General features: G+C 34.6%; 1 protein-coding gene across 1 annotated transcript in view; it reads left to right on the forward strand.

Moving 5' to 3' along the window:
• The first annotated feature begins 5,026 nt into the window (after positions 1–5,026).
• Positions 5,027–15,858, forward strand: part of LOC133525150 (transcription factor egl-13) — a 531,288-nt gene continuing 520,456 nt past the window's right edge. Inside the window, exon 1 of the mRNA XM_061861413.1 lies at positions 5,027–5,289. The gene's annotated coding sequence lies outside the window, so the exon portion shown is untranslated. The remainder of the gene's footprint in view (positions 5,290–15,858) is intronic.

Consider the following 15,858-nt stretch of genomic DNA (forward strand, 5'->3'; position numbering starts at 1 on the left):
GGTCACATCGGTCCGGATATACCACGAGCGATAGTTCATTCCACAGTTTAGTTGTGCGAGGCGGGAAGTTTCTGGAGAAACTCACAGTTGTGGGCTGCGAACCATCTAAGTGGTGAAGATGGAAATAACCTAAAATACTGGTGGTATAAAGAAGTTGCGCAACAATTTTCTCGAAGAAGTTTTGGAACTAAATCAACAGCAGCAAATGCAGTCAAGATACAACCAGTCGGTAGCTGACAAAAATAACTTCTTACCAATCTCAGTTAAACGGTAGAAATTTAATATGGGTGTATTCCCACGTACCCTCCCCATGTGACGTACATGAGTTGGAGACAGATGGGAATGATTCATATAAATATACGTATTTCCATCTGTGTCCGGCGGCGTCAAATGGGAACACATCTTAATAAGAGGTCAGCCTTATGTTGGTCTGTGTGTATAAAGCCGGGTTCAGGATTTGTGAATGCAAGGCAGGTCAGCAAAAACTAGGCACAGGACTGGGCTGTTGAGAGCATGCTTGAATCCTGATTGTATTCAATGAGGTTAAAAACTAAAAGCGCATGGCAGAAAATGCCTTAGTTCATTAAATCCAAGAAAGGTTAGTAGGAAGAACTCAGACGAAAAACGGCAAACATCATTTTTTTACCGCCTTTTTGAGCAGGTTAGCTCGTAGGGTGAACGCAGGTGTCATCATCCCTATTTAGGTCTGTTATACGTTAGGATTTCTCCTGACTTGTCAGGATTTTTCGTCCTTTATTACGGTTGCGGAGGGATTTCAAGTGTCAGGATTTTTAGACACCTCACTAGAAGCTATGCAGCTAAAAGTTTGGAGCTACAGCGTATGGTGGCGTGAAGCTACGGCAGATTAAAAAACTTCGAGATAGGTAGGCGTAAAGAAACCCTATTGGGGTTTAGGGAAATTACCGTTCGGAAAATGTCAGGATTTTAGGGTGATGTCCGGACTTTGGTCAGGTTTTTTTTTCATATAGCAACCCTATCCTTGTTGAACTTCGTGTCATACATTTTGTCCCTTTATTTATTTTTAGCTTATTTTTAGTATTCTACTAATTCCAGCATTAATTTCATTATATTTAGTACTCAGGATAAAAAAAAAACAATATGTAAGCAACATCTGTTACAGGTATTGAGTGTTTGCCTGTAATAGGGTGAACACTCATGCAATCTTATTTTGTAACTTGTCATTTATAAGTATTTTTATTTCCGTGATCTAATTGGTATAAATAATTTACTGATGAAATATAAAAAGACATTCTGATAAAAAAATATAACTAGAAATAAGCCCTATGTCCCGTTCCGACTGTCACCTGATCCAATTCCAAATGTGCCAAAAATGCTGGCGGCATTGCCGCGTTGCACAGCTAGCGATATTTGCTGAACCAGGAAAGAGCCGGCACGGGGGTCGCTGCCCCTATCTCTCAAACGCCGCCCCAAAGTACTAATAAGTTTTTTGGCCTCCACACACCAAGGCCCCGCAGTTTCTATAGCGACCGGAACAAAGTCGTACGCTGGTACCAAGTTTGCGTATTTATTATATTTGAATTTCGCAGCACTCTCGGCGGCCGCGCCTGCTAATTTGCTAGTATGGGTGATGTGGGAGGGGGCAAAGGTGCTAACGCAAGTGGCGTCCCAAAGTATAAGTATTTATAAGTATTTTTTGTATTGCACCTGTTGGCAAACCCAAATAAATAAATACTAAGTTACTTAGTCAAAGAATCAAACTATAAGAGGAAGCTAATCTTACAAACAATTTGAACAAATAGCAGCAGTAAGTCAGTGAATACAAAGTATAAGTACTTATGGGTACATCATTAGTTAAAGACGAATTATGCGTTCAATGCTCAGGTCAATATACTAGCTTATACAGCATATGGTTCAAATACGTTTATAGAAAGGCTTTCAAGATTGCTATTCCTATAATAACCACCGACTAAGACGCTTTACGTTACTCCGCCGTGGTTGACGAGGTGGTGGAGTACGTTCGTCGGAAGACTGGCTTCACGCTGAGGGTGAACCAGCTACAGTCGCGTCACTATGTGCATTTAAGATCATTTGTGGCACAGTACCTCCACAGCGCTTAGTACCTGCGTTTTTTTACTATGAAGGGGAGACTTTGTGCAATATGATAACTCAAATTCGGCTCAACTGATTATGTTCGTTATAATTTTCATTGAATGTCTCTATTAAGCTCTAAGTCATGATTTTTTTTCATATTTTCTGGAGCCATGGTTCATAAGTTAGAGGGGGAAACACGTTTTTTTTTTTTTTTTTTTTAATTCCGAAAAGGTAACAATCTCACCTGATGGAAAGTGCCGATGTAGTCTAGGATGGAACATGCTTACCTAAAAGATGTCTATTCACTCTCGATTTAAAAAGGTCCAAGTTATAGTGGACTGGGAATAGATTTGCAGGAAGTGAATTCCACTCCGTTATTATTTATTAGCCGTACGCATGATAAAGCGGGATGCGTAGCGTTTAGTGCGAATCAGTGGTAAAGTAACGACGTAAGGGTGAAACGCAAGTTCGCGTCTAGTCCCACGGTGGCAGAACGGAGATTGGGGGGATAAGATTATGTAATCCCATCGCACACTCCCCGAAATGTATCCTGTAGAATACCGATAAACAGGCTACCTTTCTACGGTTTTCCTTTCTTTCGGAGGGATTATATCCGAAAATATTTACTTTGGTTTGAACGACCTAAACGACACTTCACACCACAGGCTGGGAGCGAAAACAAAATTTCATCCCCACTTTACGTGTAGGGAGGTGCCCTATTTTTGTTTTTTTTCAATGACTTTGTCGGATTTATTGATTTCTATATCCATGACGGATTGCAGCTTTCTAGTACTAGCGGAGCAAAGCCTCGTACAAACAGACAGACGGACATAATAGCGAAACTATAAGGGTTCCTAGTTGACTACGGAACCCTAAACAGCAGTTTTGTTCTAAAGCGATACCGTTAGCAATTAGCGTTACGTAACCAACCCATGCGCCTGAGTTTCCCTCATTGCGTATGCGATAAAGATGATTTTCCTGTTCCATACAGGTTTCTATTACAAACAAGCCAATCACACGTGTAATTAAATATATTCGTGGTTTCTCTCGGGAAATAAATAAAAATGATTAAACAGTTTATTTTATATTTTGATAGGTGATAGCAATATTTTTTATACAGGTGCTCAAAAAGTGCTACTTCATGTAGCTGTTTAGCATTCGACGAGTTGTTTTTTTCGAACTAGTGCTTTTTACTTTTCCAACTTTTTTAAATTTATTTCTGACCGTAATCCATTCGTTCACACCAAAGTGTTTGGATACCTAAAAACGTTATATATTTATTATTTCGCGTTACACGCATTACACATTAATTACGTACAAAATATATTATTACACGTTATAAATTAAATATTAATTTGTCATAAAAATAAATAAAACTAATCTTAAAATAAATAATAAGATTAGTTTTATTTATTTTTAGATTTAGATTTTAAGTTTTATATGTATTATGTTGTGTTTATAAATACTTAGTGTATTTATTAGATAATAATAAAATATTTGTCATTATGTAAATAATATGTTTTAAATTATGATATTTCACTACAACATTTTTTAAATTATTGGCTGAATGAAACTATCATTGCCACGTTGGCTGTCGTTATAAGAAAAATAGAGAAATAAAAAAGTTATTCCGACACCCGCTATTTTCAGTATTTTCAATGAAAATTTATCTGTATCAAAATAATTCAACTTAAATTGCAACTGTGAGAATGTTTTTGTATGAAATGACTTTTTGAGATTAATTTTTTCAAGTTCAAAATTCGTAATATCTGTTACTCATATAACCACGTTTTCGCAAATGTATTAAAAACACTTTGCACACTTACATTGAAATGTATTATTAACTGACCAGTGGCGGGCCTTAAATCTTTGGTATAATGTTTACGAGTTTTACACTTTTAATTAACTTTGAAAAGAAGAGAATCACTTTAAATCGCTGTTCCTAAATATTAAAAGAGTTTCCCCGATTTTATCAGGATTACAATATTGGCTTGATTACCGGGCCAATTCCAACAATAAAGTGATACTGATCTAATAATTATGGACCTGACATCATTCCAATATGAGATGGCTCCAATGTCCTTTAGAGGACCCGCTAAATTGCGCATTAAGTATGTCAACTTTCAACCAAAAACGTCACTTTTGACACAGACAGATCAGTATCAGATCAGTATCATATTCGAATGAAATTTAAGTACTAAAACTCAAATTGATCTGTACAATGGAACTTGAGGGTAAACAAACAAACACGGGAAGGAGGATTAAATTTTCAAGCTTTAATTACACTTACTTAGATACGTAAAAAAGTAAATAGCTTTCGTGCATAATTATATCGTATTTAATTGTATTAGTTAGATTTTTTTTTGGAAAGCGTATTCTGCGTATACACACAGTCCTTAAGTTCTAGATAAATAGGTAATTTTAATAGTTTTAAAAACCATTGGCCACAGCATAGATCTACGTATGAAAAACACATTAATGTTCAGTTCTTCAAATTATATATTACATGGACATACGACCCGATTCGAAGAATGAGATACGATAACGATAAGTTCTGGTTTAGATAAGTTCTTATTTAGATATCGTTTGTATGTCGTATAATTGACAGAAGCAGCTCGATTCGGTCAACCAATGTTACTCTGACGTTAGAAATATCGTAGATAGATCTTATTGGAATCACAGCGGAATCGAAATAAACAGCAATTTTGACATGTCGTTTAGTTATCGATCTTTTAAAGATCTTAAACGTGTCTTAATCATTCTTCGAATCGGGCCGATAGTTTGTCGAATACATTTCAGTAGTTGGACTTACAAGTGTAAGCTTTAGGTATAAAAACATCTTCTCACGCTAACATACCGTAAAAAAAATCACACTGATTAGATTCCAATAGTAATTTATTGTCGCTGCCCAGTCCAGCACAATGTCCGCAAGAAAGAGAAGCGAGCGAGACAGAACACTGGGCCTTGCAAGGTGATCAGTCGCGGAGCGGCCGCACGACAGGTCGACGCATGCGCACGCGCAGGTTGAATGACTGTGTGCAAGTGTTGTGTAAGTGTTGTGTTGGGTTTGTGCAGTGTGTGTGCGCGGGACTGAAGGTATGTCCTACACACTTGCTTGTTGGATGGGAGATGTTGAATGACAGTTACACACAAACTTAAGTTTTTGAAACTGGACACTGATATGAACTGAAAAAGCCTTATTAGGTGTTTACACAGGTTAGAAATTTATATCTTATTGATGAAAAACTACCAGTTACCTACTACTACATTTAAGTTACAAATTATCAAGTTTTTATACATTTTAAGATTTACACGAATCATTGATGCAATATACGAGTATGAGTGTCAATCAGCTGATGTTCATAAAAAAGTTGTCGTCAAAAAACTTGACAGGCAGGTAGTAGGCAAAGCGCGCGTGCTTTTTTTACTCTTTTTCTATGCGTATTTACGACCTGTACTGACACATGATAAGCACAGGTGCCGTGGGGTGCAGTGATCGATTACTTCACGATTAATTAATAGTAATATGATAACCCCTTTGATAAGGAATCTGAATATATTTTAGTCATCTTTTTGAGAACGATTTTCGGCTCTATGCAGCACGACCGAGCTTTAAACCCACGATATTTACCACATCACGCATACAAAAGATTAATTGTAATCAAATTTCAATATGGAAATGGCAATTAATATTATCAGACAGACATAATTTATTGGTAATAAGGTATTACAGGGCACAATTATTTCTACATAACTTATATCAATTTAATATTACACGATTAAATTAAATGAATTAATTATATTACACTATTCTTTATAATCAAGAAATTCTTGGAAAATAAAACTATGTTTGACGAGTCAATTTTTTTCTCTTATTTTAAAGGAACTAGCTAAGCTTTACTTCTGTGATAGAGACTGACAGCTTCTTGTATACTACCGGACCAGCAACATAGACAGTCTTTGCGGTTTTTTTTTAATTTCATGGGAGATAGTATCAAAAATTTGTTTATACATGGCTACCTGTTTTAAATACAGCCTCTCTAAGAACGCTGCCTAATTCAGCTACCATTCCTTATTATAAATAAAGTGTTATACAAAGATAAATTTAATATCATAGACATACACTGTACACCAAAATATATTTTCAAGTTAAACTATAATTTCACACTAGTGACACCTGTTATCGGCAACGTGAATCATTTTCTCTGTAAATAGACAAATAGTTTAATAAACTTCATATTGGCATGTTTGCAAAATAATATATTATAACAGTAAACCTAATAAAAAGAGTAACGTGTGTAGATTTAGCGTCTGGTTGCTATACAATACCCATCATCATAAAACCGCAGTGATCGGTCTAATAGCTTCGATCGACCATCAAGTATTGACCAACAATATAACCAGATTTATGACTAGTAATCCTTTAGTTAAATTTCCTCATTAGCTTTACATGTAACCTGTATTTCGTAAATCATTGTATTAACCATTTTATTACGAAACGTAAATCTAAATAGATAAAGTTTTAATGCTTAACTTTAGATTCATACATATAGGTCCTATTTTGTCTTTTCTCGTCTCAAAAGTTAACAAGTTACCGTCAAAAATATTTTTGGTACACACTTTAACTGCCGTTGATACAATTTTGAAATTAGCTTAAACTCAATGTTTTTTTTTCTGATCGTATCATCAGATCAGCTCTATATTATCATATTATATATTAATCTTTATTCTGTTAATACATATGTAGTCAGTATCATAAAATTAGTAAACTTGTATTACACACATTATACACTTTTAGAACTATCTCTATAATTAAACATACATATAATGTATTAATAAGTTACATAGATATTATTGCAAATAATGTCAAATTTCAGCTAAATCAGACACCGGGAAGTGTTACAAACGTAAGATACAAGATTTAAGGCCTGTTTGACAATGTATAAATAGACAATGTATGATAGCTAATTAACAAATAAATTAACTGCCAGATAAAACTTCCTGCAAAACTTAGTACTTTATCTACCAGCTAAGCTTATTTGAAGATTGTGAAATGCCAACTATGACCTTATCATCAAATAAGTGGCAAGTAGCTTATTCAGGATATATATATAACATATATGTATGTAACTAAATAGATACAAAAAACGATGGATGGATTGTGTGAAAGAGGATATGAGAAAGAAAGGAGTGAGTGCTGACGTGACGAAAGATAGAGGAGAATGGAAGAGAAGAACATGTTGTGCCGACCCCACATAACGTGGGATAAGGGCAGGAGGAACTAAATAGATACAAATATACGTGGTGAAACTAATTAAAAGTGTGTAAAAATCAACCAAATGAAATACAGTCCAAAACTACGTCGACATCGGTTTTAGGCGAGTCACAATATGAAAAAAGATTTTTTGTTTTTCTGTTAGTGACCCATTAACAATTTGAATTTTGTATGAAAACATTACTTATTTATGACGACCGGTTTGGCCTAGTGGGTAGTGACTCTGCCTACGAAGCTGATGGTCCCGGGTTCAAATCCTGGTAAGGGCATTTATTCGTGTGATGAGCATGGATATTTGTTCCTGAGTTTCTATGTATTTAAGTATTTATAAATATTTAAATATTATATATATCGTTGTCTAAGTACCCTCAACACAAGCCTTATTGAGCTTACTGTGGGACTTAGTCAATTTGTGTAATAATGTCCTATAATATTTATTTATTTATTATTTATTTATTACTTATGTATAACAATAGGATTATATTATACTATTGAAGAACAATGAGCAGCATATTTTATTCGCTTTAACAGTTCTTTCACCGCACAAAAATTAAAACTACGCATTAAAATTTAAATATTAAAACATTTACACATTATATCTATTAGACAAAAAATATTACTTACCATAAATTCTAAAAATCTAAGGCAGTAGTCATAGTCAAAGTCATTTTAGGCATTATTCAGTTGGAATATAACATTCAAATTAATTGAAATTGGATATCAACATAAAATTACATTTGACATATAATACAGTGTGATTTCCATATAACGTCACTATATAGGTAGATATAACGATTCACTTCCTATAACGTCGACATTTCTTGTATATAGTTTGTTTAGTTAAGTATTAATTTATCTCTATCCGAGAACTCCCCATAGCGTCAAAAAACATTCGCGGCTCGATTCGAAGAATGATTAAGACACGTTTAAGATCTTGGAAAGATCTTTAAAAGATCGATGACTAAACGACATGTCAAAATTGACGTTTATTTCGATTCCGCTGTGATCCCAATAAGATCTATCTACGATACACCTAACGTCAAAGTGACATTGGTTGCCCGAATCGAGCTGCTTCTGTCAATTATACGACATTAAGATATCTAAATGAGAAGTTATCTAAACCAGAACATATCGTTATCGTATCTCATTCTTCGAATCGGGCCGTCGATCCCTTGAGTGTTGCTAAGTATATAGACTTGCACTATAGTTTAGAAACTTACAAGCCACTTATCGCTACATACACCTCAACCATGGTGACGTCACCGGCCTAGTAACAATGCCTTATATTCCTACTGTAAACCTATACTATCCCTACTATATAATATTGTAAATACGAAATTCATTTTATCCGTCTGGGTAAATGGGTATTACCTCTTCGCGCTTAAACCACTGAACCGATAAACGTATAATCTAAATAAGATGGTTTTTTTTGTGTATAAAATATATATCAATCGTTCCAAGTTATGTAATAAATTAACTTAAATTAACATAATAATTTTGAATTAATTTTAATTCTAGGCAAAATACATATATCATTAAAATTAATAATAAAAACTATAAGGAAGATGGTTTTATCATGTAGAAATGGAGATCATTATTCTAGACAATTTCATCGATTCTGTCGCGGGTTGAAGCTTACTTACTGCTGTGGCGCAGCGACCCGAAGTGAATCTTGGCCTCCGACACCAAAGACAGCCATGCTTCTCTGTCCAAAACCGTTTCTGTCCAGTCAACGGCGCCGAGTTCGCTAAGGTCTTTTTGCATTTCGTCTCTCCAGCGTTACCTACGGGTTGAATTGTTTAATATAGTATTTTATTTATTCGTGCTTTTCCATATCAAAGATAATTTAGTATAGAGGCGTATTGTTAAAGAAAATTTTGTAGTCAAGTAAATTTACTGCCATCTTTTGACGCAGAACTAAAACTCTTAGAATGACATACTTATGGCTATTTAACCCATGTTCTTTCACTCACTTGAGTATAGACCAAAGGTATATCGCCATCCTATTGGAGCAATTTTTTCTTGATTTTTCGAGGGACGTTTTTTTCATAGACTTTAATAATCTTGTACGGAGTAATATATATCTTTGTCCATATGTATATCGTGTGAGACAAAAGGCTTTTGTTACAAGCTGCCCGTCAACCGTGACAGTTCCGTAACTGCTTATTGGACCAGAAATGTAACGAAAGTTGTCACACTAATTGATTATTAGTATCGATGATAAAGTTATGGAACTATAGTTGCTATAGTGTCGGATGTTTCGATACAATTTATAATTTTTTGGCAAAAAAGGAAGTATTTATTTGAAGAATTATTCTATAGATGAGTTTTATTACCTATATTATTTATTGATAAAAATAAACTTACTTATCTGTTTTATAAAACTAAATGAAAACTAAAAACTAATACTAAACAATATTAAAACACATCTAAAAAGTTTGGCCCCTTTGGCACTACGCCGAAGATGCTGGCAGCATTTCCTCGCTGAATTAATTATTTAATTTTTAAATAGATTCAACATCAGAGCATGTTAACCACCTAAGTTACGAGTACTTATTTAAGTAACAAGACCGATTACATATGGATATACTATATGAAACTTTTAAACTATATGTTACTATGGCTTTGGCTAGCGAGTTAGCAAGAGAAACGTATCATGTCCTACCGCCTTCTTTACGTGATTTATTAATACTTTTTTATAATATAAAAATAAACAATGACTAACAGATTGTAAACCAAAAATGTGTCAAAAAAATGCGTCCTGTGAAGAGTTCATTTTTAAGTTGAATTTGATGAGAAATTCGAGGGCGAGGCCTATATAATTGGTATATTAGTTAATACCTATACATATTTCCGAGACAATACGATCTTTAAACTTTTAAGAAAAGATTGCACTCTCATCTCGAAAACCGGTATTTTGTAACCATTTTGGTGTAGCCGATGTTCATGGGCAATGGTAATTGCTTACCATCGGGTGAAGAAGTCCCCTATACGTATTCAGATAGCTTAAGGGCTATTTATGCTAGTTATTACTATTAGAAGTATTAGAACAAATTAAATTATATTCAGAAAATATTTTATTTTCAAGTAGAAATACTATATGAATTATAAACGAATATAAATGTCATATACTAAAACAGTAACAAAGGCCTCCAGTGCCCCAGGCTGGATTCGAACTAGCGTCTTCTGCTATCGCGGCAGATCGAGTGGCCGAATGGCTCAGCACCTGCCGCAACAGCCCCTGGAGGTCTTGGTCACTTTGTCTTAGTAAAAGACATTTACATACTAGTTATGTACAGAATGTAGCATTAGTTTATGAGACTGCTAGTTTAACAGTCCAGACGCGGTTTATTTATTTAGTATAAATTTTATTTTGACACTTGGAGATACTTTACACCTCCAAATTTTATTAGTATTAGTACTCTGACATTGGGGACCTTTTACATCTCCAGATTTAATGTGTTTTTAACCATATAGACTATACATCTCTATTGTATTGTAGTAATTATTTATTTTAAGATTATTATAATGTAATGTTTACCCAGGTATTGGCTGTTGTATTTATAAATGTTGTTATGTATTTTTCATGTCACTATATGATGTTACTATAAATGTTGTATTGACTTGTAAAAGAGCCCTTGAGGGCTACTTGCAGAATAAATTTTTGAATTTTGAATTTCAGTTTATGATTTAGGCTAGTTATTAATTTCTCGTGTGTTGACACGAAAAATTTATTCTGCAAGTAGGCCTCAAGGGCTCTTTTACAAGTCAATACAACATTTATAGTAACATCATATAGTGACATGAAAAATACATAACAACATTTATACCACGCCACGAGAAAAAAAAACTGAGATTTACATGTCAGTCATTTACATATTTTTAGTAGGTACTTAAAATACACTAAAATATTATATAAAGCAGCTAAATAAAATAATGTGAAAATACCCAGTTTGTCTAGTTTATTCAAATGTACTAGGATTCTTTATCTCAGATACGCGAAGAACAGGTGTGTTAGAATAGTAGCCTTGCCTAGGTTAAAAGTCAACGTATTCAATATTAGACTTATTTAAATATTGAGAAACTAAGATCGTTGACATAAAATGAATATAGATTTTTTATAGCACTACGTTTTTACGATGTCATGGTCTCTATACTGATTTATTTGCAAACTCTGTGGGCATTATTAATATATATTATTTTTAAAAGGATGAAATTTTGGGACGAGAGTAAATAAAAATATAACTTAAATTTTAGAATCATCCTTCCTTCTGATACCAGCCCGGGGCTACCACCAACGTAAAGGTGCCCATCACGCTCGCTGCGTTGCCGCGATGCGATGGACAGTCATTTATATCAGAAAAAACCGGAGCCCCAGTCAAGACCTCATTCTAGCAGGCGATGACCCAGGTCCCGGAGGATTACCCTCAGCGCACCTTATTTAAAATGATTATAGGTACACATGGGTACTGGGTTAGGTTTACACATGTAGTTTAATCTGTTCTAAAAGATCTACACAGATAATAAAGGTACCTAACAAAATAAATTCGCGACAGACTCGCAGGCCAATTCGAACGTACACTAACATCTAGTGTTGGGTGAAGTCGAGTCTTTTGAGTCTGAATTTAAAGAAATCAACTCATTTTTACGACTCAGCGCTTAAAAAACTTCTGAGTATTTTACGTCCCGAGGCGAGCCATGTATTGAGTCCTTTTTAAGAGCATCTCAAAAGGACAAGCCTTCGAAGGACTCCGTCAACAATAATAGTAAAGAAATTATGACATTCAGATATGATTGATTATGATTATGACAATCAGACATTCAAACGCCGATTGAGAGATTTTTTGTTGGATATTAACAGAATACAACGGGTATTCTGTTAATGAATTTATGAACGATGTATAGATTTTGACGATCCTCTACAGGAGATACTATCTTGACATTATTTTAAAATACTAGTATCCTGTAATTATTTAATTTTTGAATTGATATTTTATTAATTATGTTTTTGTATATCTGTTTTGACGATCATAATATGAATTCTTGTAGATTGACATGCCTGCAATTTATAATGTAATCTGTATTATGAAATAAATAAATCTATCTATCTATCTATCTATCTATCTATCTATCTATGCGTTATTATATGATTTGTGTACCTAATTCATGAATATTACTTAAAGACAATGTATTTCGAAATTTTGCAAAGAAAAAAATTGAGAGTTCTCTAAGAAGGACTTAAGTCTACAAAATACTCAGGTCTCTCACAAGTTGAAAAAAAACCTCGAGTTTAGACTTAATTAGGCCGGCGCCCCACTGCAGCGCACGCTATGTACACGACCCACGTTCCTATACAAAATTTCGTGGGCTTGCCCACGGTTTGTATTAAAACGTGGGCCGTGGATGTAGCGTGCGCAGCAGTGGGGCGCCGGCCTTATGTGAGTTTGAAAAACTGAGTCCAGTTTGAAATCAGAGGACTCAAAGGACTCAAGTCTTACCAACACTATTGATATCAGAAGTATATTTGACAGCCCTATGCCGAGGATGCATGGAGACAGAAGACAGCCTCTCCCGAACTAGAATGCAGCGGAGTGGCCCCATACAGGGCAAAACATTTCGGATCCCTGAGAATTCCCCTAGGTCCTACTCAACATCAAAAGTTTAATAGGATTCCTTAAGGAGTTGGACAACACACAATACTGATGAAAAATCAAATTTGACTTTTTATATAGGCGCATTAAAATTAATATTTTAACGAAAGGCCAATTCGAGCGTACACTGATATCACAATAACATCTAAATGATGTCATTCTTAGGTGTAAAAGGGCATAAATGTTACGTGGAACTTACACCTGCGCTGCCCGAGACATATACCCTTATTCACTAAGGCCACAGCAATGAATTTATTTCAATCATGTTATTTAGTTTCGCCCGCGTCAACAACATGCACGGATAAGTACGAGCGAAATGCACAATAACTGAATGACATTAGTTAGATGTTATTGTGATATCAGTGTACGCTCGAATTGGCTCGAATTTTATATAGGCGTATTAAAATATGTTTTAAAAAGTCAAAAATAGACAGAAATATTTCACTCCCACTGTGGAAACATCTAACTTTACTATTAACACATAAGTTTCAGTTCACTATATTTAATCCTAGGCTTTATAGATTTCTTAAAGTACATAGTTTATATGCACGGTTAACTATATACTTTTCCATGTTTGCAAAAAATCCTCATTGTCTCTATGCTGACTTCAAAGAATATACTGTACAATACAATAGTTATTTATTATACATTTCGAAGATGGCGGGGTAGACGGATTTTCATCAATAACTGGCCAGAAATAGCACACCAGGTAGCTGTGGAGATCACGGGGAGAGGTCTTCGCCCAGCAGTGCAGCAGACACTGTTATAACGGGCTAACAAAAAAAAAAAAAACAAAAATTAAATTGCAAACGAAAAGCTCTTTAGTTCCAAAACAAAATTGTTACATTTATGCAGGTGTAAATAATAAACCTTAAAACACATAATATCATATTCAATTTAAATATATACAAATACTAAGAACACTAAATTCTGCCCCGATCAGTAAATGATATAATTTAAAGCAAAATGTTGAAAGCGATAGCTACGCGCGATGCGTTGAAGTCTTTCGTATTAGGTAGCGCTCGCCGTCGGCAACTGATTCCGTGTCGGTAGCTGCGAATTACGCTTTATTGCAGTTTCATATTATGTTGTAGTTATTTAACATAACAGATATCTAGTGTGTTCTATACACATATAAAGTTTATTAAAATTAATAGTAGTACAGTCAGCGTCAAATACTTTGTAGCAACCAAAGTAGCCAAATAGTTCGGTACACCATATATTTAGTATGGTGTACCGAACTATTTGGCCACTTTGACTGCTACGAAGTATTTGACGCTGACTGTACATACATACTAAACATGTAAAAGTTATGCGTTTTGAACACATATTAAAACATAAGTATTTAAATCTTGGCCTATCGCGATCTTAATTCGCTAACTTCAAAACATCGGAAATAAAGGTACCAAAAAAGAATAGTAGTTGCAGTCGCGGACTTTAATTGTTGAGCCATTTAGGCATTACCTTGGACATTTAGGGATTACATTGGACATTTAGGAATTACATTGGACATTTAGGGACTACATTGGACATTTAGGAATTACATTGGACATTTAGGGACTATATTGGACATTTAGGCATTACATTGGACATTTAGGGACTACATTGGATATTTCATAACGTTAGTATAGGCATCAAAATTAGCTTGAACCCTACACGGCTCATCAATTAAAGTCCGTGACTGTACGTACTCTTAAATTATAAAAAAAAATGTATTTTGTACATTGAAGTAAAATCATTACTGCCCCTTTTTTTAGTCGGTCAAAGGTAAGTAAATATCTAAAAACAAAAGTCTAAAAATCTAACTTCTAAGTCCCAGAGACATTTTTACAATTTTGAATTTTAATCTTTCTTTTATTTCATTATAGTTCTAAATTCGATTTGCTTTTGTCCTTTTAAAAGGACATCGGGACTCGTAGGGTATAGCGTAGGTATTTATAATTCGCCGGACAGTTTCATTGAGCGGGGCGGGGCAAGTAATCAATGAAGACGGTAATTAAACGTAGATAGCAATTACACAGCTTAGCCATTGAAGCGCTTTGTTGACTACTTCCGCGATGGCTTTTAGAGAACAATATTATTCTTCAATTAACTTTAATAACATAGTTATAAATGAAAACCTACGATGAATGTTAATACATATAATAATAAATCATATTTTTTCACCCAATAGCCTAGTTTATTTTAGATTCCATCAACTCTCAAATAGTCCTTACACCCTGGTGGGTGCTGCCTCTGCATGCGTCCCATGACACGGGCAAGGGCAACACCCGCTTGGTGTACCCCTTACATTCCATTAAAGTTTCAAAAGGGCCTCTACATGTTGGATTCGGCTCTGCGCACGCCTCCCAACGGTCCGGAGCACCATTGTTCTGTGATAGGAAAGACTTACACGTAATCATCATCATATCAGCCCTTTATTTGGCCTTTATTGGTACCTATTGATTTCCTTTTAGTTAAGATGAGAGACATTTATACAAAAGGTTAATTTTATCCTTGATAACAATTGCATACATAATAATATGAATTACATGAATATCGACAAGTTACGAAAAACTTGGAGGCAAAAGGACATTTTGACGACCGGTCTGGCCTAGTGGGTAGTGACCCTGCCTATGAAGCCGATGGTCCCGGGTTCAAATTCTGGTAAGGACATTTACTCGTGTGATGAGCATGGATATTTGTTCCTGAGTCATGGGTGTTTTATATGTATTTAAGTATTTATAAATATGTATATATTATATATATCGTTGTCTAAGTACCCTCAACACAAGCCTTATTGAGCTTACTGTGGGACTTAGTCAATTTGTGTAATTATGTTCTATAATATTTATTTATTAATATTTATTATTTATTTAA

The sequence above is a fragment of the Cydia pomonella genome, chromosome 14, assembly GCF_033807575.1.
Source record: "Cydia pomonella isolate Wapato2018A chromosome 14, ilCydPomo1, whole genome shotgun sequence".
Lineage (NCBI taxonomy): Eukaryota > Metazoa > Arthropoda > Insecta > Lepidoptera > Tortricidae > Cydia > Cydia pomonella.